The sequence below is a fragment of the Gracilinanus agilis genome, chromosome 1 (genome assembly GCF_016433145.1).
Source record: "Gracilinanus agilis isolate LMUSP501 chromosome 1, AgileGrace, whole genome shotgun sequence".
In the NCBI taxonomy this organism is placed as follows: Eukaryota; Metazoa; Chordata; class Mammalia; order Didelphimorphia; family Didelphidae; genus Gracilinanus; species Gracilinanus agilis.
The window spans coordinates 553,166,931-553,188,264 of NC_058130.1; the positions used below are offsets into that span (position 1 = coordinate 553,166,931).

Genomic DNA, 21,334 nt, shown 5'->3' on the forward strand with positions numbered 1-21,334 from the left:
AAAGGACCAATGACAATGGGGCGGTTCATAAAACAAAATTGTCAGTCGGTAATTAATATATGTAAAGCACTCTGCTAGGCACTAGGTAAGATACAAGGATAAGTTAGAATGCCATGAGCTAGCCATGTTGAATTGGTTGAATGAATGAATGAATGACTTTGGCACAGATATTTTATTTTCATACCAGCTGTTATCATGGTCCGTGCTTTTTTTTTTTTTTAAATTAAACCCTTACCTTTTGTTTTAGAATTAATACTAAATATTGATTCCAAGGCAGAAAAGTGGCAAGGGCTAGGCAATTGAGGTTAAGTGACTTGCCTAGGGTCATACAGCAAGGAAGTGTCTGAGGGCAATTTTGAACCCAGGACTTCCCACCTCTAGGCTAGGCTCTTCATCCGCTGTGTTATCTAGCTGCCTGACCAGTGTCTTACTCAATTTTGTATCCTCACAGCATCTAGGGGACTGCCTCCTATACAGTAAGGGCTCAAAAACATTTATTGAATTGAATGGTTAATTCTGACTGATTTTCTTGCAAGATTATAGCTCTTGGAAGCCAATGAATTTTTTTCCATTTTATTTGTAGACATATAAGAATTATTTTAACCTTGGAAATGGAAAGTACTGTTGGCTTATATCCTAGATGGGTATTAAGCGTGGGGCGGGGAGGGGTAAGTTTTGGGGATTGTGGCAAACACCATGGCAACAGGAGCCACAACATATTATATACCATTACAAAGTAATATAACATAATGATATTAGAGGGATAGGGAAGATAAGTGAGAGAGTGCTTGGGCTTACCACAGTAAAGGAAGGTCCTGATAACATGTTCCTGCAGAGCAGGACCAGCTGTCTGGGGGAGGAAGGCTCCTAGCAAAATGGGTTTGATTGAGGTAGAAGACTTATTGAGCTAGGTCAGAGCAGTACTTTTTATAGGAAATTGAGTTCTTTATTTGGGAATCAGCTTAATAAATTGGGTCTTATACAAAAGGTGTTACCTAGTGGTTTAGCTTTTAAGTATTATCCAACATCTAAAGAAACAGAAAGGGATTCCAGAGGCTGGATTTAGGCAAGGGTTGCTATATGTCCGAAACCAAGAGGGACCTGTCATTCAATATGTCTTTACATAGATAAACTCTTGAGCAGAAATCCTTGGAGGTTACAGTGGGAAAAGAAGAAGAGGAAGAAAAGATAGGTTTACCATTCTTGTTTCTGTCTGCTTAGAATCCTCTATTTCCAGCTCCCACTCTTCTCTCTTCTATTGACCACTTTCTTATATTTTATTTTTTAAGAGAGAAATGAGAAAATGAAATGAAAGAGGCCACCCCCAAGTTCTCTGTACTCAATCACTTCTAAGACTTGGAAAAACACTTAAGCAACCTATAAAGTGAGATTAAATGGTTATATATGTATTTGCTGATCCAAAAGGCTATCTTTTTACTCATATTTTGAAAAACAATAACAGTACTCTTTGCTCATTTACTTTTACGTAAATTATATAACTTTTCCCTGACAATTCTGCATTAGCAGGGGGTAAAAAAATAAGGTTATTGACTTAGGGAGGAGCATAGGAAAGGGAGAGGGAAATGATACAGGTACTGACTGTGAGGAAAAACAACTATGATTGTACCTGAGAGGCCTTAAAGGGGAAGTGAGAGTCCTTAATCACCAGTTTTCTGGGGGATATGGTGATAGGGAGGTGGTACATAGGATAGAGTAGTAGTCTTAGAATCAGGAAGACCAGAGTTCAAACGCAGCCTCAGATACTTAATAGATATGTGACACTGGGTAAATCACTTAACTCTGATTGCCAGCCTTTGGCACTTTTCTGTCTCAGAATTCATATGAAGACAGAAGGTAAGAAGGTAAAAAATGAAGAGATAAAATACATAGAAAAGAAAAAAACACATTGAAATAGTTATTTTATATTGTAAAATATACTTTATTATTATAATATGTGGCATTATAATAATAAAATACATTATTAATAATATAATATAATATAATATAATATAATATAATATAATATAATATAATATAATATAATTAATATGTTATTTTATAAAATATGTTTAAAAAAACCCAATCTCAGAAATATAGCCTTAGTCTACTGTGTGGGAATCAAAAACTCTCCTGTAAAAGATGACAGAGTAGAGGAAGCATTATAGCCTTCCCAGCATTCCTCTCCAAACAACTTTAAAATAACAACTCAAATTTAATTCTGGAGGGGCCAGCTGGATGGCTCATTGGATTGAGAGCCAGGCCTAGAGATGGAAGGTCCTAGGTTTGAATCTGGCCTCAGACACTTCCTAGCTGTGTGACCTTGGGCAAGTCACTTAACCCCCATTGCCTAGCCCTGTAACAAATAAAATTAATATAGAATGATATATATATATGTATATATATATATGTAAAAGATATTAAGGTTTAAAAAAATTTAAAAACATTATAAAAAATTTACTTCTGGAGCAGTAGAGCCAATCAAAGGTCAAGGTGAGATATCTTTCTATCCCAAGTCAACTTAGGAGATTGGACAGAGATATTTTGGACACTGAAGTTGGGGCTAGCCAGGAGCCCACATAGTAGCAACACCAACTGTGAGTCTTGGAGATGGCTGCCAGAGTAGCAGCATCTTTGGGAGCTCTCAGCCCAGAGACTCTAAGGAAATTGGCCAATTGATCAGGTAGAGATAACAGGAGACCCTGAGCTGATAGTGCTCTGGATCAGGGGCTATTTGATAACTCCAAAGCCCATATGCAATTCTGGGTCTCTTTGTTCCAAAGTAGAGAGGAGCACTAGAAGGACCAAGGGCCTCAAGGAGCATTAGTGTTTTTGGTTGCAAGGGAATAGAGACTTTTCTGGGAAAAAATGAGAGCACAGACCAAGAGAACAGTGACTACACCTCTCATCAGTTCACACCACCCCAGAAGGACCAAAAACTTTGTTGTTGTTATTTGGTCATTTTCAGGCATATCTAACTCTTTGTGACTCCATTTGGGTTTTTTTTTGGTAAATAAATCTAGAATGGTTTGTCATTTCCTGTTCCAGTTTATTTTATAGATGAATAAACTGAGGCAAACAGGTTTAAATGACTTGCCCAAGGTCACATAGTAAGTGTCCGGGCCAGATCTGAACTTGTTTTCCTGATTCCTGGTGAGGGACTTTATCTACTATGTCACCTGGCTGCCCCCATACCAAAAACTTACAAATTCTCAAAACTACCAATGAAAAAGAGAGGTATCAAAATAGTATGAAGTTTGTGACAGTACTGTTCTCCCTCATCTCTTCCAATTTCACTGAAGAAAAAAAATTTCTTGATAAAAGAGGAACAGAATTTCACTGATAAAACACAAAGTTTAGATTCAAGAAATGGGCTAGAAAAATGATCAAGCAATAACAAAAAAAAACCTGCTGATACAATCTAGTATGGTGACAGGAAAGACCCAAGGCACAAACTCAGATGAAGACAACAATATGAAAACAGCTACAAGAAAATCCTCAGAGAAAAATGTAGATCTGACACACAATACCAAAAAAAAAAATTCTGGAAGAGCTAAAGAAAGAGCAAAAAAAATTTTAATCAAATAAGAGTGGTAGTGGGAAAATTGAGACATAAAATGAGATTCATGCAAGTAAATTATAAAAAGAGAATTAACAGCTTGATAAGAGAGGCACAAAAATTACTGAAGAAAATAACATCTTAAAAAACAGAACTGGCCAAGTGGCAGAAGAGGTATAAAATTTCACTGAAGGAAAAAAATTTCTTGATAAAAGAGGAACAGAATTTCACTGATAAAAACAACTCCTTGAAAAGTGGAATTGGCCAAATGGAAAAAGATATACAAAAAAAGTAAGTGAAATGAAATTGAACCTTGTACCTCATAGTTCCAATTGTGGTACCAAACATAATTTCAGTAATACACAGTTGCTCTCAAGGAAGAAAAATGTATGTCAATGCACTAGGAAAGACATAGTTGCTAGGTTTTAGCAATTATTACCTGCCCCCCACCAATAATATCTTTCCCAGTTCTCTCCTTTTGCCCACTCATAGAGCCACCATCCTAGTTCAGACATTCATTCTAGTACAGACCAAATCACTCCTCTTCTCAAAAGACTTCAGAGGAGCTCCCTATGACCTTCAGGATTAAAATACAGAATCCTTAACTTGACATAAAATTCTAGCTACAATCTGATTCTACTCTATTTTTCATATTACTCCTCTTCACACCAAACTTGAGTACTAGCTGTTGCCAAATTTGGCAGTCTATCTGCCATTCCTATGCATTAAAATCATCTGTCTCCCATACCTAAAATGTATTTCCTCCTTCTATCTACATTTCAGAATCTTTATCTTCCTTTAAGAATTAACTCAGGCCCTATTCCCTAAATTTCCATATTCTATTGTTTTTCAAAGAACTTTATATTTCTATCTGTGGATATGTTGCATTCCATAGTAGATGTAAACTCCTTGAAAAGTGGAGCTATCACATCTTTTTCCTCACCCTTCCACACCAGTACTATTCACATAATGTCTTACCTAGAGTAGGAGCTAGGTAAATATTTATTGTACAATATTTCATCAAGAGACAATATGATACACTACATAGGTTACTGGACTTGTAAGACTTAGGTTCAAATCTTTTCTTTGACATTTGAAAACTATGAAACATAGAAAAGTCATTTAACTTCTCTGAAGCTTAGGTAACTCTCATATACCATAACCGTGTTGGCAAAGATATGACATGCCCTGGTGTGCTGGAGGGGGCTGTTTTGTTCTCCCTCTCCTCCATGTCTGAGGACATTTTTGTGTGCTGCACCCCTCTGTACAGCAGATCAAAAGGAGCACTTCCTCCCTTCACTCTCTGGAGTAATGCAGGGGGCTCACAGGCAGTTTGAAAGTGCAGTTTGGGCACATGATCTCTAAAAGGTTCACCAATGCTGTACTATAGTATAAAATCAATTTGCAAACCTTAAAGAGCTACATAGATGATGATGATGATGATGATCTTATATATCATGATCTATGTGGGCAGTTCTCACCAGCAAAGTCACAAATTTAGGTCCCATTGATATGTTATTTGACTATATCAAAGAATTTCTTTGTAGTCACCAAACTATAACTACATCTGTCCCTTCTTCTGGCTTACCTTACCTTGAATCACTCTTCACAAATTACTAAATTTGTCCAAAAGATCTACAACAGAGACTAGTAAAATAACTAGCATCACTGGGCAACACTCCCTCTTCCTTAAGTTTTCTCTCTATGAGTTACCCCTGCAGATCCATAATTAAGATTTAAGGTTGTTGAGTGCCATGCTTTCTCTAGCCATGATCCTGAATGAGCTTACTGCCATTATCATTGGATTTGGTACTGACATAAAGTCAATGCAACATTTTTCAAGCTCCTACTATGTTCTAGAAGCTGTATCAGATGCTTGGTATACAAATTCAAAAGTGAAACAAAACCTATCATCAATGAGCTTAACTACTACTTGGGAAGAGTGAAGGAGGACACATGTTGACAGATAAATACATATAAGATTTCTATAATAAATGCAAAGTTATTTGGGAGAAGAGAGACACTAACAATAGGGGAATCAGGAGAGACTTCTTGGCAATGATGGGAAGTGAAATCAGTCAAACAGGAGCCAGGGATTGCAAAAGGAGGAAGTAAGGAGGGGAAATATTCCAGGGCAAGGGAAGTGATCTGTACAAAGGCACTGAATGGTGAAATGATAGATCATGTACAGGGGACAGCAAGTAGGCTAGTTTGTCTGGAAAGTAGAATGTAAGTGTGAGAGAGAAGTGTACAACAAACTTGGAAAAATGACAGGGTACGGAATGTGGAAGACTATAAATGTCAAACAGAAGAGTTTGTGTTTCATCCTAGAGGCAATGAGGAGCCACCAAAAACTTTTTTGAATAGGAGAATAGCATTTGGATCTACACACAGTTTGTTTGCTAAATTTTTGAAAAAAAATCTGAAATTTTCCAAATAATACCGTGTGATTTGGACTTCTATTCCTGCCTATCCCTCTGGGGTTTTTTGTATTTGAGTCTGATAGCAGAATTGGAATAGTCTGAGTTAAAGTTAGCCTATTGAAAGTAGCTATCTCTAGACTTCAGGACCCTGCCATGTTTTACAAGGAGTTTGGAACTATTATCACTCGACTGTATCACTGAGCAATGCCATGCAATCAAAGATCTGTGGCTTTTCTATCCCTGTCTTTAGAGGATTTGGTTCTACTGACAGGTGCTCTATTGATACTCGCCGAGACCAAAGTCTTCTGTTTGTGCTCACAGGTGAATTGTCCTGCTACTCTTCTCTTTCCCTCTGTCACAACAATGACACCAGGCCCTGACCCAGAGAACCCCCTTAAAGAATAAGAGAATAGATTAACTTCTAAGGCCATTCACTCCTAGGCTCCTGTAGTGAGGCTGAAGACCCTGAATATTTTTTGTAATATGGACACTTTTCTACCGGGCACTGGATTGAACCAATAGATGCAACTAAATGGCCAGAAATAGAGATAACTGATTTCAGCCATTTCAGAATTTGAGCTCATCATCTGCAGATAAAAGACTCCATATCCCATTACTGTTTCTTTCAATCACCAGGCTCCTACACCAGGCTGGTTGGTTTGTTTTCCTTAAAAGATTGCCTTCACATGAAGATTGTCTTTTCTAAGTCTTCGAGCTTTCTCATCTATAGCAAACTTCATCTATGTAGTGAAAATCCATCTTAGTGTTAGGGTAAATTAATCCAGAACAGGATTAAGACTCAGTACCATAATCTACCTTTAGTGTTCTTTTGAGTAATGCCCAGAAACAGAAGAATTTGGAGCAGGTACGCTCACACAGAGAATTCATGCACCACTGCAAACAATATGAACTCATGTAATAATACTAGCAATAACAATTTGTATTTCGGACATGTTCAATGCATAGAGATTAGAGAAGAAGGATGTATTACAATTTAACAGCCCATGGCCATTAAAATAAAGCATTCTGGCTGAAAGTCTCTCTTCTTTCTTTTTTATGTTTTCTCCCTAATACGAAGAAATCTACTAAGGTAATTTGGAAAACCCAGGTAAAAAGAACCAGAATTGATTCAAAGCTTCATGAAAGAACTGGAAAGGGATAGAGAGTTTTGATGAAACATCCACACACTCAAATTGAGGCCCGTTCTGTGTACATCACAAGGGTTGTTAATTCTTTCCAAAATTGCATATTCAAACATACAGTGGAATCTTTCATTCTATGAAGACACATTCCTCATGACTGATTTCCAGTGAAGTGTCTGGTTTTCACCAAAAGCCTTTGTGTCCAAAAATAAAGGAATAGGACCTGAATCTAAAATGAATCAGCTACATCCTGGAAGTAAAGTAATCCCAACTGATACAACAAGAACAGAAAAAAAGGGGGAATTCTCTGATGCACAAAATGCCTCTGAATTTTGGAAGCCCTGGTTACTTTCAAGGTTCATTTCAAATGCAAGCTTCTTCCAGAGGCAGTTCCTTATTCCCTCCATTACTGCACCCCATTCCTAATCCCTGTATATATTAAAAACACATAATGTACTGGGATGTGAACATTTGTCCCTCTGGTTTCATATAATCTCCTTGAGGGCATAGACTGTCTCACTTTTGTATTTGTATGCCAAGTACCTGAGTAGGCAGAGCACAGTGCCTAACACATTGTAAGTCCTTAATAAATGTTTGATAGGTGATGAATACTTTACAACCTGATACTGAGAAAGTTCAACTATGTCGCATGGGTGAGCAAGGATCTCCAGGTCTACCCCCAAGTTCTGTCTGGACAGAGTAAGGTCATCAGATAAGGTTGACAGTGGCAATCATATCTCTACTGTTTTTACACAACTCCACAGTCTTTTTTTCTCCCCTAGAACCAACCAAGATAGCTTCATCTGACACAAATCTAGCTCTTCACTCAATCTGAGAGACAGAAAGGCATAATTTAATGTGTGACCCTGGGGAAGTCACTTAAACTTGTTTGCCTCATTTCCTCGTGTATAAAAGGAGCTGGGGAAGGAAATGGTAAACCACTCCAATATTTTTGTCAAAAAAAAATATCAAATGGGTTCATGGAGAGTCAGACATGGCTAAAATGACTCAATAACAATGAAAAAGAGTGCTGGGATTAATGTCAACCCAGGCATAGATTCGAAATTTGGTCTCCTATATTTCTAGCTCTATGATGAAAGGTAGTACACAAGTTCTCTGATCCTCAGCTTTCTTATAGGTAAAATAGGGATAAATAATACCAGTTGTACCTTTTCCACAGGACAGTTATAGGGATCAAATAAGATCATTCATTCATTCATTTATTCAATAGGTACTTATTAAGCACTCCCTATCTCCAAGGCACTGTTCTAATTCCTGGAAATACCTGAGAAAACAAAAATGAAACATTCTCTGGCCTCAAGAAGTTTACTTTCTATTGGAGAAAATAAATTTAAAATGTATAGAAAATAAATACAACATAACATCAAGAATGGGAGATCAGTAATGACTGGAGAGAGATGGGGAAAGCTTTATGAAAGAGGTGACATGAGTTGAGCCTTGAAGAAATGTGGAGATTCTAAGAGGCAGAGGTGAAAAGGGGGGTCATCTCAAACAAAGGGGATCATTTGTGGAAGTAGTTGAAATGTTGTGTTTGGAAACAGTACATAGATTAGTTTCACCGAGAAGTAGAGAATTCAAAGGGGAGTATGAGGAATGAACATGAAAATATAGACTAGAGTCAGATTGTGAACAACACAAGTGGCTGGCCCAGGGGATAAGATGCTGGGATTAGAATCAGGAAGATCTGAATTCAAATCTAGTCTCAGACACTTATTAGCTGTGTGATTCTGGGAGAGTCATTTAACCTCATTATCCCCTCAGTTTCCTCACTTATAATATGAGGATAAAAGATCACCTAGACTTGTGAAAACCAGACATGAAAATATTGGTAAAGCATTTAACAAAGTACTTAGTACATGTTGTTTAGTCATTTCAGTCTTTTCCAATTCTTCATGACCCCATTTGGGATTTTCTTGGTAAAGATACTGGAGTGGTTTGCCATTTCCTTCTCCAGCTCATTTTACAGATGAGGAAACTGAGGCAAAGAGGGTAACTGACTTGCCCAGCTTCACACAGCTATTAAGTGTCTTTGGCTGGACTTGAACTTGGCTTTTTCTGACTCCAGGTCTAGTGCTCTACCCACTGTACCACCTGACACATATTTTGCCCTATATACATGCTAGGCATTATAATTATCATTATTACACAAGTAATAGTGAACAAGTGGACTTTATTGAACAGGGGAGAGACATGATGAGAGCTCAGCTTTAGGAATTTAAAATCGGCCACTATGTGAAAGGACGGATTGATGATGCTTTAGAACCAATTGTGAGCCTACCATAATAGTACAGGGAAGGGGTCATGAGGACTTATATTATTATTGTTGTTGCTTATAGTATCTACAAAGTGATTTAATATACCCATTTTACAGATGAGGGTATGGATAACCATTTTTTGCTTCATTTTATTGAAGCTAGTAGAGGTTAAAAGACTTGTCCAGGGTCGAAGACCTAGTAAGTGTTCACAGAGGGATTTGAACTTAAGTCTTTCTGACTCCAAGTCCAGTGATCTTCCCCATTTCTGGTGTGAATGGAGTAAAGGGGATGGATGTGAGGGATGGTATAGTGGTACAGTTGATAAGACCTGGCAGCTGATGGAGGAGGGAATGTGAGGAATAGTGGATTACTACAAGGTTGAAAACCAGATGACTTAGAAGGATGGTGGTAACACAAGCAGATCCATGAAAGTTGGGAAGAAGGAAGATTTTGGAGAAAAAGGATGAATTCCATGTTGAATCTCATCTACCTTTGGGAAATTTAACTGGAAATCTTTGCAAACCCCTAAGGTGTTATATAAATATCCATTAATATTTTTTGTTTCATTACTTAGCTAAAACTTACTCAATTTTGCATTTAAATGAGATAAAGTTTCATTTAAAATTAAAATGCTTCTAGAGGGATCTCAGTCTTTTTGCATGAAATAATTTCTCAATTAGCTGGAGGTCCTTCAAATACCACATTAAGGTAAATAGGTAGCAATTGTCCATCTGTATCATAGATCTTTAATTGAAACCATCTACTAGCCTATAAAAACTACAAGGACATCAACACTGAGGAGTCATCATTATGAATCAAATCTTGAAAACATCCACTAGTGGAATATTAAAAATGGAAATGGACAGGAATTGGCTGCCTTACCTAGTCTTAATTCCTGTTGAAAAAGGTAATAACACAGCCTTATTCAAAATCAACGCTCTGTGCTCCAGAAAGAAATCTTTCTAAGAGGGAGCCCTATCTCCAATAACATAAACAGACAAAATAACGTAGAACTTTCTTTCCTTTTTAAAGTCTTTTTTGGATTCTCAGTACAGCATTTTTTCTATTTTAATTTAATATGATGATGATGATAGCTAACATTTTTGTAGTGTCAGGAACTATGCTAAGCATTTTACTAAAATTATCTCTGGGAAGGAGGTTTACTATTACTATTCCCATTTTATATATGAGGAAACTGAGGCAAACAGCAGTTAATTTATTTGCCCAGGGGCATACAACTAATAAGTATCTGGGACAAGATTTGAACTCTGGACATCCTGAACTAGGCCCAGGGATGTATCCATTTAATCACTTAGCTGTTCAAATATAAATATCCAAATTTTAATTTTCAAATGACAACATATGGATTCTACCTTTTTATGCTTTAAAAAATTGACTTCACAATTCTGTAAAATGGGTAGAGTAAAAAATTAATTTTCTTGAAATATTGGGTCTTGCTCATATTCATCGCCCTACTTGTTACCAAGCATATGGATGATATTAATACCCCTTAAAAAGGCAATTAGTTATTCATCATCCTAGGCTAGGATGGGAAATGGGGACTATAATCTTCACTGTTAAATTAGGTTAACAAATGTGGGAGGTCAAGTGCCATCCTACATATCAGCAATGAGCTCTCACCTTCTGATTCCTTGTTCTGGTCCCAGTTGCAACTCCAGAATAATAATTGGTATTCTTATTGAATTGCTATTTGGTGCCCATGAGAACAATAAAATAATGTTCAGCTACATAGGTCATTTGCTTGGCTAATTTTTTGCTAATTGTTTCATAACTGCATTTTAAAGTGGTGAAGAAAAAGTTTAGAGTGATTAGATGCTTTTTTTGATTTAATGACAAAAGTACAAACTAGACAATTCAGTTCATTTTCAAACGTGGATTCTTAACCTGATATCCACCGGATAGATTTCAGGGAGTCTGTAAATTTGCATTTAAAAAATAAATTTGGATAACTGCATTTCATTATAACTAATTTCTTTTGTAACTATGTATTTTGTTTTATGCATTTAAAAACATTGTTCTAAGAAGGAGTCATTAGGCTTCATCAGATTGCCAGAGGAGTCCATGATCTAGAAAAAGGTTTAAAATTCCTGGTTTTGAAGAAGTCCTTTGCCCAGGCATTGGAATGAACTTAGGCAGGAATTTACTATATTTAAAATATGATCCTTTTAAAGAAAGCTATTACCTCATGGGGGAAGCCAGGAAAGAAGTACAAGGAGAGGAGATTGGGGAGAGAGTAGATAGAACTAGATTTAAGGAGAGCAAAGGATAGCCCTATGCACAGACTCTCTAATGAGCCTAGGCTGGTCACCCATGAACAGGCATATAATTTATCACAAGGTCTATATTCAAAACTTCCCAGCTGGCAAAATCTAGTAGGCCTTGGAAAGTTCTCCTAGAACTCAAGGTTATTCCCATTTACTGAGGAGGCAATGAAATAGGGTTTTAATGTCAATAAAGCAGGAACAAGCAAATTACATTAATCTCCTGAAAGTTCATATAAATGAGGAAGAGAATTAGGAGGTGATTATTGGGCTGCACAGAAGAGAGCAAGAAATGATATCAAAGAGATGTATGACCAGAAGAAGAGGTGAATCTTTCTATAAAGAAAAGAAAGGTAACAGATAGACAATCTATATACTGATATGGTCTTAATAAAAGAAAACAAAATTCTCAGAGGGAATAACTCACAATGTTGCATGGACCCTGGATAGAGAATCTATGGGAAGTATAGGATTAGGGAAACTGTAAGATGACAGGAGTCTGTGACAACCAAGTCTCCCTAATCTCAGGTCTTTGGAGAGACACACCCACACTGTAGAAAGCAATGTAGTCTCCCTAATCCCAGATTTTTGGAGAGACAAGCACACAAGCAGGCTGGCAGGAGCTTAGGGAAGTGCTCCTTCAACTCCCCCCCTCCCACTAAGCAGTTGGAGTCAGTTAACAGTTTGGTAATGGTGGACAATCTGGCTTGAAACTTCAGGGCCAAGATGGTAAGTGGGGAAAGGCTAAACTCCTTATGATGATATCTTTCTTTGAATTATTTCCCCACAGGATAGAACTGGTGAAGCTTGCTGTCTTAAAAGCTCTCTCAGAGATTAGGATTAACTTCAGGGACACCAGTAAGAGGAATTTAGTTTATAGAGGTTGTGAGTATTTCCCCAAAATATCTATATCCAGACACTGTTCCTAGTTGATAAGGGTTTAATGATATTAGGAAATGGGAAGGGGGAATAAGACTTAGGGTTGATAGGTAAGGAGATAACTACCCAAACAGTTATGTCTAAAACAGCTCCTTCCCCCAAAGGGGGAAATGTATCTTGAATGGCTGATCTGCTCTGTAACCATATAAATATTCTTCTTCTAAACCTAGATAGCTAAACTAAGGTAAACAGTGATATTGTTGAAAGGTCTAACCAAAGTAAAACAGATTTGGCAGTCAGAGACTGAGTGGCTCAACTCAGAGCCACACAGCTTGCAGAGATAGCACCCAGATCAGGTTCAAGACTCAAGACCCCAGACCTAAGACCTAAGACCCAAGACTCCAGACCCCACACGCAGGGAGACCTGCCTTTTTTATATCAGGACTCCAACTACCTCTAACTGCCCCCTCTCTCAGAGTTCTGGGGGATGCTATGGAATTCTGTGCTGCAGCCTGAACCCCTCTCAGCAATATGGATCCCACAGAAGCCACTGACAAGACTCAGATGTAAGAGAAGGCAAGGGTCAGTTGCAATTTGCCCAGGTTGAGGGAGTTCTCAGATCATTCAGATCACAAATATTGATCCCAATATTCAAATAACAGTTATCAATAAACCAGAAGGGAATAATAAGACAAGGTGAACATGATGCCAGATTCATTGAATAGAGAGTATGGTGTGGTGGGAAGATAACTGGATTTGATGTCAGGAGCGATCAAGATTTGAATCTTGCCTCCTCCATTTAATAGCTGCCTGACAAGTGGTAAGTCACTTGCTGTCTCCTCATCTTCAAAATAGGAGTGATAATAAAAGCATTCATCTTGTAGAATTGTTATGAGAATCAAATGAGATAATGCTGGTAAAATGCTTTGCCAAACTAAAAGCCACCTATTTAAATTAATGTCAGCTCTTCTTTTACAGATATTAGAGACCACCAGGACTCCCTTAGTTCAGGTTCAAAACGGGGCGTTCACAAGTCAATAACTATTTATTAAGTGCCTACTTTATGCCATATACGTGTTAAGCAATGGGAAAAGGAGGCTTACTTTACCATAACACAGTGAGGATATGGCTCACTGTGTCAGGTTCTTGTCATCTCCCTATGGAAACATGCCTAGAAAATCAGGAAAGGATATGGTGAAGGGGCATAGTGTCTTGTAGGTTCTTCAAAAATCCACCAAGTCAGAGGGGTTGCCCACGACTGGGAATTTTTATCCTTTTAGGTGACCAGAAAAGCTAGGGCCAATCAGGTAATGGAGACAGTTTTGTCTCCTTTTGGGAAAAGCTGATCCTTGTTGAAGGAGAGAAGGAGGAGGAAATTGGGCTTATCCTCATATTGGAGATGGAAGAAAGAAGCTGCAACTGGGAAACATAAATACTAGCTTTCTCACATTAGGCCAAAGGTCATGCCAGTCAGCCATCAGACCCAAGGGCTAGACAAAAAAAAAGATGTTTGGATTCAAGAAAAGGTAAGTGAGAGCCAAGGGTGATTCATGTAGATCAAGACCAGGAAAACAATCAGAGGAAGAGACTCTGTACTTTAGATGCTGAGAATGATTTCAGTAGCATTATTTAAAAAAAAAAAACAAACCCTTACTTCCCATCTTAAAACCAATAATGTATATTTATTCCAAAGCAGAAGAATGGCAAAGGCTAAGAAATAGGGCTTAAAGGACTTGCCTCACTCAGGTAGGAGGTATCTAAGGTCAAATTGAACACAGGACCTTCTTTCTTTAGACCTGGTTCTCAATCCACTGAGCTCCCTAGCTGCCCCCACAATTTCCTTTTTAGTGGGAGGATGATAAGCACCCCAACTTCCAGAAAGCTGAAGGTGATAAACCTTCAGGCACATTCTTGAGACTTTTGCTACTTCTTATTCCCATTCCAATCATGAAGAGACTTCTTTGACTGGCATGTTCAAAGGCGAGTAGGAGGAAAACTTTTTCCCCTAAAAATAAAAACCAAAATAAATGTCAAATATTGCATGAAGGAGTTTTCTTTGTTCCTGCAGAAAGGATGGTCAGTCTATACAGTGGCATTGCTAATGGACTCTTGCCATTTCCAATTAGAATGCCATCTTCTTGGCATTCATTTCTGTCAAGGGAATACTCCTGCTCGCAGCAAGCTAGCTGTATTGCTCTGCATGGAGCAGCATGTCTCCCAGAGGAGAGGTTCTCATTTATAAGCAAGTCATTTTGAGTTCAATTCACATTTTAGGAAGGATATTGATAGTCTGGAAAATGTCCAAAGAGGGGGCAACCAGGATGGTGAAGGGCTTCCTGTTCATGTTTTAGGAAAAGTTGTTGAAGAAATCAGGGCTACTTAGCTTGGAGAAGAGGAGATTCAGGCAAGGACATGACAATTGCCTTCAGGTATTTATGGGGCTGTCAGATGCAAGAGAGAGTTGATTTATTCTGCTTTGCTCCAGAGGACAGACTAGAAAAAAATGGGAGGAAATTTAAAAGAAAGTGATTTATATTTGATATTATGAAAAAAAATCCTAAAAATTTGAGCTGTCCCAAAGTGGAAGAAACTCCCTCAGGAGTTAGTATGTTCCTTCTCACTAAAGGTCTTTAAGCAGAGACATGATGACCCCTTGCAGGGTATGGTCTAGGGCATTGATGGGCAAACTATAGCCCATGGGCCAGATTGGGCAGGGGGGAAGGGGACAACCCTAAAATATTCTATACAGCTGCGCTACATTATTCCTAATCTGATGAATACAATGAGTAGGATACAGTAAAATGAAACTTGGAAAGAGTTGCCTTAGAAACTGTAACATCCATGACCCTGAGAGGGTTAAAGCACTACGGAATTCTGTGATGCAGATTTAACCCCTCTCAGGATCATGGATGTTACAAAACAGACTGACGGATGAGCATTTCCTTTCCTTTGGCCCCCTCTTTGAAAAGTTTGCCCATTACTGATCTAGGGAGATTCCCTTTTAGGTGTACTACTTGCCACCTTGGACCATAATACCTGAAGGCTAGGCATGTTATATCTCACTCTTTTCCTTCTTCCACTTCAGACTATTGGGAAGGGAGGGGGAGTATAGCTTAGCTCAGTGCTTTTAGAACATCAGCTTCCAAATCCAAAACCCTGCTTAAGCAAAAAGTCCCAGGCACCTTGGTTTCTCCAGGCTTCCCTTGTTAAATTGGCTGGCTGGCAGCAACTTCCTACCTGGAATCTTGGTAGCTATTGGCTTGAACTTTCCAAATCCAGTGGGAATCACCGCCAGCACTGAGACTGAGGACAAAAGGAACAGAACAGAAACATTAAATCTTCAAACTAACAGTAGAGAAGCAGAAAGGTGTCTCTCCACTAATGCCACCCTCATGACATCTGCAGTGTGGATGAATGTATTGTGATCATCACCCTCTTATTATGGCAGGAAAAGAGGAAGAAGGAAAATAAGGAGAGACTCTCCAGGTGAGGCAGTTTGATAGCACCTTGTTCTGTCTACCAAGCCCAATGCAAGAAGGCTACTCACAGGATGAGAGGGAACCCCACTCAGGAGCAAGATGCCTCCATGTTAGTTGATCTGGATATGTTCAAATCAAGCCCTGTTACACAGGTGTGTGTTCCTTCATTAGTGGACTTTAAACAAAGATGGGATGACCACTTGTCATACATATTGGCTAAGGAGATTCTTCTTCAATAACAGATCAGACATCTAATCTACTTTCCAATTCTGAAAGGGCTAAGATTCTGATAGCTGAGAGAATGGCATCTTAATAAAGCAATTAAACTTTGACTTTGCTTCCCACAAAAAAATGACTTGAAAAAGCTTACCAGTTCAGGGAATAAACAATCACATGTAACCATCATGTAGGGCCCTTGAAAGACTTCAAAGCATCTAATGATAACTTTCATCTCTTTAATAAAGGAGAAAATGGAAATGTAAAATAAATGTATATGGTCCCATGGGCAATAAGTATCAAATTCACTAATGGAATCAACCTTGATATTCATTAGTTGTCTCTGAACACTTGGCAACCGTTTCTCTTATTGGGATTATAAAACAGCAGCAACAACAATCACCCCATAGATAATCCCCGATATGTGTTATAATCACTGACACGACAAATAAACCCGTACCTGTGATATCTCTGGGGCATCCCTATGATCCCACCTTTTCAGAGCCAAATTGCCACATTTGCAGATGCCTGTGGTTCGCTTAATTACATTTTCAGAAACTCCTGCAAATGTGGGAGGGCTTCAGCTGTACTGCACATATGGCTTAATGAAATTCTTAGCCTTACATGATGAACCTCAACCATTTGAATAGTTGGACTTTGCTAGGAAGTGTCATCCTCCTCAGCAAACTATACCTATAAAATTCTGGCTGCCATTTAATATGGCATTTTGACAATATTCCTTATAGAAATTCTTCCTTCATTCATTTTGATTCAACTTTTGCTGATCATTTACTATGTCATCAGCACCATTGAGTTTTGAAAACTTTTTCCTTGTTTCTCCCAGTATCTCTGTGTGACTGATAAATGCCCAACATTTTTACCTATTCCTACAACTTGAATAAATTACAATGACTTCTAAATGAGAATATTGACTGGTCATTTTGGACAAACTGAATTCCCTTTCCTTCAAAGTGTTTATCCACAAAGTGGTTTAGTACTATTTCCTTCAACAAATATTTTATTTTTATCATCTTGTGTCTGTATCCCAAGGTGTGCTCAGCATATTGGACAGATCCTTTTGTATTATACTGAAGAGTATGGACAAGATCCACATGATGAGAAGGTGTGGATGGACTGTGATATACACTGGTGCAGATAATATTCACATCAAAGAAATTAAGAATCTTGAGAGAATGAATGGTTTAATGGTCTACTCTAGGAGTTAGGAATAGATAAATTCAAATCCTGCCATAGAAACTATTAGGTAACTTGGCAGGTGGGGATGGTTTGGGGATGGAGGGTGGGCTAGGACCCCTTTGAAGAGAAGATGGTGTCCAGGTCATGAATTCCATCTTCGTCAATGATCTGGATGCTGAAAAATAGTAGATTCAAGATGAAGTGCTTCTGGAGCTCTTCCAGACAGTTCTTCAGGAGCTCTACTGCCTTCATATGTGATACTTAGTTTGTAATAACTTCTAGGATGCTCAGGGTCAACAAGGCACCATAACCATGGGCTGCAAATGGAACTTTGGCCAGGGCTGCCAGGTAATCCATGTAATATAGTGTGGGGGTCTTCATGTTCATCATAACCAGCCCACAAGAGGCTGACATGGTATGGCATCCAACTCTGGAGGACTTTAACATTTTTTGGTATGTTGTAGACCCTTTGAAAATAATATTTTAAGTATAAAATATGTAGGATTTCATGCAAACAAAGCCAATTATATTGAAATTATAAGGGCAGAGTGTGAGGAAGGAAAATAAAGATGTAATTTTTCCCCCATGCCAGTTTAATGGCCTCTGGAAATCTATACACCAACTACCTGGAGGTCCATGGAACTCAGGTTAGAAATCCCTGCTTAATAGCTATGTGAGCTTAGGCAAATCACTAAACCTCATTTTGCCTCCAGTTATCTCATCTATAAAATGAATGTTTGACTCAGTGGGTCTAAACTTCCTTCCATTTCTAAATCCATGTACCTAAGTAAATATGTATGTGTTGTCTGCAATATTCCAAGGAAGACTGACTTAATTGGTTTGGCTACTACCTCTAACAACAGAGATTAAATTTTAATGCTCTCATTCTTGCTTCCCTTCCCTAAACCTCAGGACTTGATAGATGGGCTTCAAGAATTGCTATGGATGAAAAATCCATCAGCCCCATGGTCAACGTGGTAAATGAATCCCTATGAACTTATCTAGGCCAGTCTACGTATGACAAATATCTTGTCACTAGCCCTAAGCTCAAAAGCTTTCTAACTTGATAGAATTTAATTCCTAGAATTCATATACTAAAGCTTTGAAAAACTAAGAACCCACTCCTTCTCACAGTGATGTACCATAGCAACATCTCAATGCAAGAATGTTTTTCAAATTTGGTCAATATAGAGAACCACAATGCCTCACTGTGGCTTGGAGGGGATCCTGAGTTCTCAAAGGCTATACCAGTGGTGCACAAGCCATGATAGATTCCATAATGTTGGGTAAAGCTTCATGTACAGGCCCAGAAACAAACCAAGTCTGCTTCCTAAGAATCCCCCTGACTGCATATGGAGAGAGTCTTAATCAGCACCAGTAGTCAGATCCCTTGGAGATAAATTCTTGGGCCACAGCAAGCCATGAAACCAATGCCTGGCTATACTATTCTGGCCTTTGCCATCAAGCCTCAGGACACTTATCAGTCTGCGAGATAATTTTGATCCTAGATCACATCTCCTGCACCTGGGATCCTTCCCTTTGAAAGGAGTGGGTGGAGATGAAGAACTCCTCCCAGAATCTCTAGTTAAGAAAGGTACTATAGAAGAAGTGTCTAAAGACTGCTCTCCACCCAGAGGAACCCAGAAGATCAACTTCAGCAAGGATCCTGAAATGGAGAGTTTCCAGTGAGTAACCCTGCTGCTCTTCAGCCATCCATCTTACAATCTGCTCCAGCTGGGTGGAATAAATAGCTGTTGGCTTCACTCTCAATTGACTTCTTACTGCTATGATCTGACCCTGACCTTAAGAGTTCAGATTGGTGAGTAATGAACCTCTTTAGACCCTAAAAACATTCCACTACAGTGCTCAGGCCACTCATTTTTTCATTTCTCAACTGACTTCTCTCCTCTGGGCTTTGCTGTCATGCTCCCTTCCTAGATGCTCCTCCTTTACAACTTCCTTTATTGTGTTGTCTTCTCCTATTTGATTGTAAGCCCCTTGAGGGCAAAAACTAGCTCTCTTTTTCTTTTTCTTATTCTTTTTGTATTCTCAGTGCTTACCACAATGTCTGACATGGGGTAGGAATTTCGTAGGTGTTTATTGGAAGACTTATTGACTATAATCTGCATCATTATAGGTGGTGCCTATTGATGAGATCATAGATTCATTCACAGATTAGAGTACTGCTTTATATAACTATCATGTCTTGACTTAATGGATTGATAATAGTCTTTGGATTCTTCTTGCCTTTTGCTTTGTTTCTTATCCTACCTATATTTCTCCTTCTGGGTCCTTGCTTTTTCTTCAAACCATCTTGGTTATCATTGTCCAACAGAATAATTCAAGGAGGTAGTCATGCAAGTGATCCTTCTTCACTTTAATCTTGAGTTCTACCTGACATACAGAGTATCATATTGACCTGAACAAGTACAGAAATCCTAATCAGCACTCCCTAGATTGACACTAAAATCAATGCAAACATCTTTGATGATCCCAGGATGGACTAGATCTGCTATATTAAAGCCATTTTCACACATGTACCTACATTTCCAGAGAAAGCTTAAAACACATTTCCAGGGAAAGAGAGAAGAGCACAAGAAAGATAGCTATTCCTGGCCCTAGTCTTCCTTCCTGACACTTTACCAGATACCAGGTACAAAGAAAGATAAGACTAAATTGGAAACAGGTAGGTTTTGCAGTTCTTTATTGGTTTAGAATTACAGAAGTGAGAACTAGTAGAGGCTTTAGATATTATCTGATTCAATCCCCTCATTTTATAGATAAAGTTACTAAGACTCAAACACTTTACTTGTCCAAGGTCAATAGAATTAGTTTATACCAGAACAAAGACTAAAATTCAGATCTTCCCACTCCTTATTCAGCATTTATTCCATCTGGAAAAGAAGGATGAAACAATTACCTAAAATAGAGTTTGATGTACTCTATGTATTTTAAATTTCTTTCTGACTATGTCTTCTGTAGGAAAAATAATCAAGAATTAGCTGCAGTCATGAAATAAAACATTGGAGGGAATAGAAGAAAAAGATTTGTAACTGTAAATCATGTTGTTTCCTTCTTATAAGAAAATTTAAATATGGGTTGAACGCAAAATGAGAGAAGATGGGTTTTTGATAGTTTTCCTTCTGACTAGATTACTAAATATAAACTAGACTACTTTTTACTTTCTTTTTCTAAAAATTAATTTATCTGTTAAGTAAAAATTCCAGGGTTCTCACCCCTCCATCTCCTCCCTTCCCCTCCCCACAGAAGGCATTACCCATTTAAAAATGTACATACATAGGGGCAGCTGGATGGCTCAGTGGATTGAGAGCCAGGCCTAGAGACAGGAGGTCTCAGATTCGAATCTGGCCTTGGACACTTCCTAGCTGTGTGACCCTGGGCAAGTTACTTACCCCCCATTGCCTAGCCCTGTAACAAATAAAATTTATATATATATACATACATACATATATATATATGATATTAGGGTTTAAAAATTTTTTAATGTACATATAAATTATGTCTTTAGTGTTTCTAATGATCAATTCTTTCTCTGGATGTGGACATTCACAAGATATTCTTCAAATGTTCATTCTCCAGCTGTGTATATTGTTTTCTTGGTTCTATTCATTTCACTCTTCATTATTTCATGTAGGTTTTTCCAAGTTTTTTATAAAGGACTATTCTGCTTATTGTTTCTTAAGGAATAGTAGTATTCCATAAACTAGATTACTTTTCAAAACAAGAGCTCATAATTACTTATTGGGATCTTGTAGATGGGTTTTATGTTTTGGGTAAGAGATTAAATATGGGGTGTGTAGAGAGGAATAGCATCTCTTGTGTGAAGACTTGCTGGGCTCTCTCCAGGGCTGCTCTTTTACCCT

The 21,334-nt window shown here is 38.2% G+C and overlaps 1 pseudogene; it reads right to left on the reverse strand.

Annotated features, from left to right (window-relative positions):
* Window positions 1-17,558: 17,558 nt before the first annotated feature.
* On the reverse strand, window positions 17,559-17,807 carry LOC123231764 (annotated as a pseudogene).
* Between the last annotated feature and the right edge of the window lie 3,527 nt (window positions 17,808-21,334).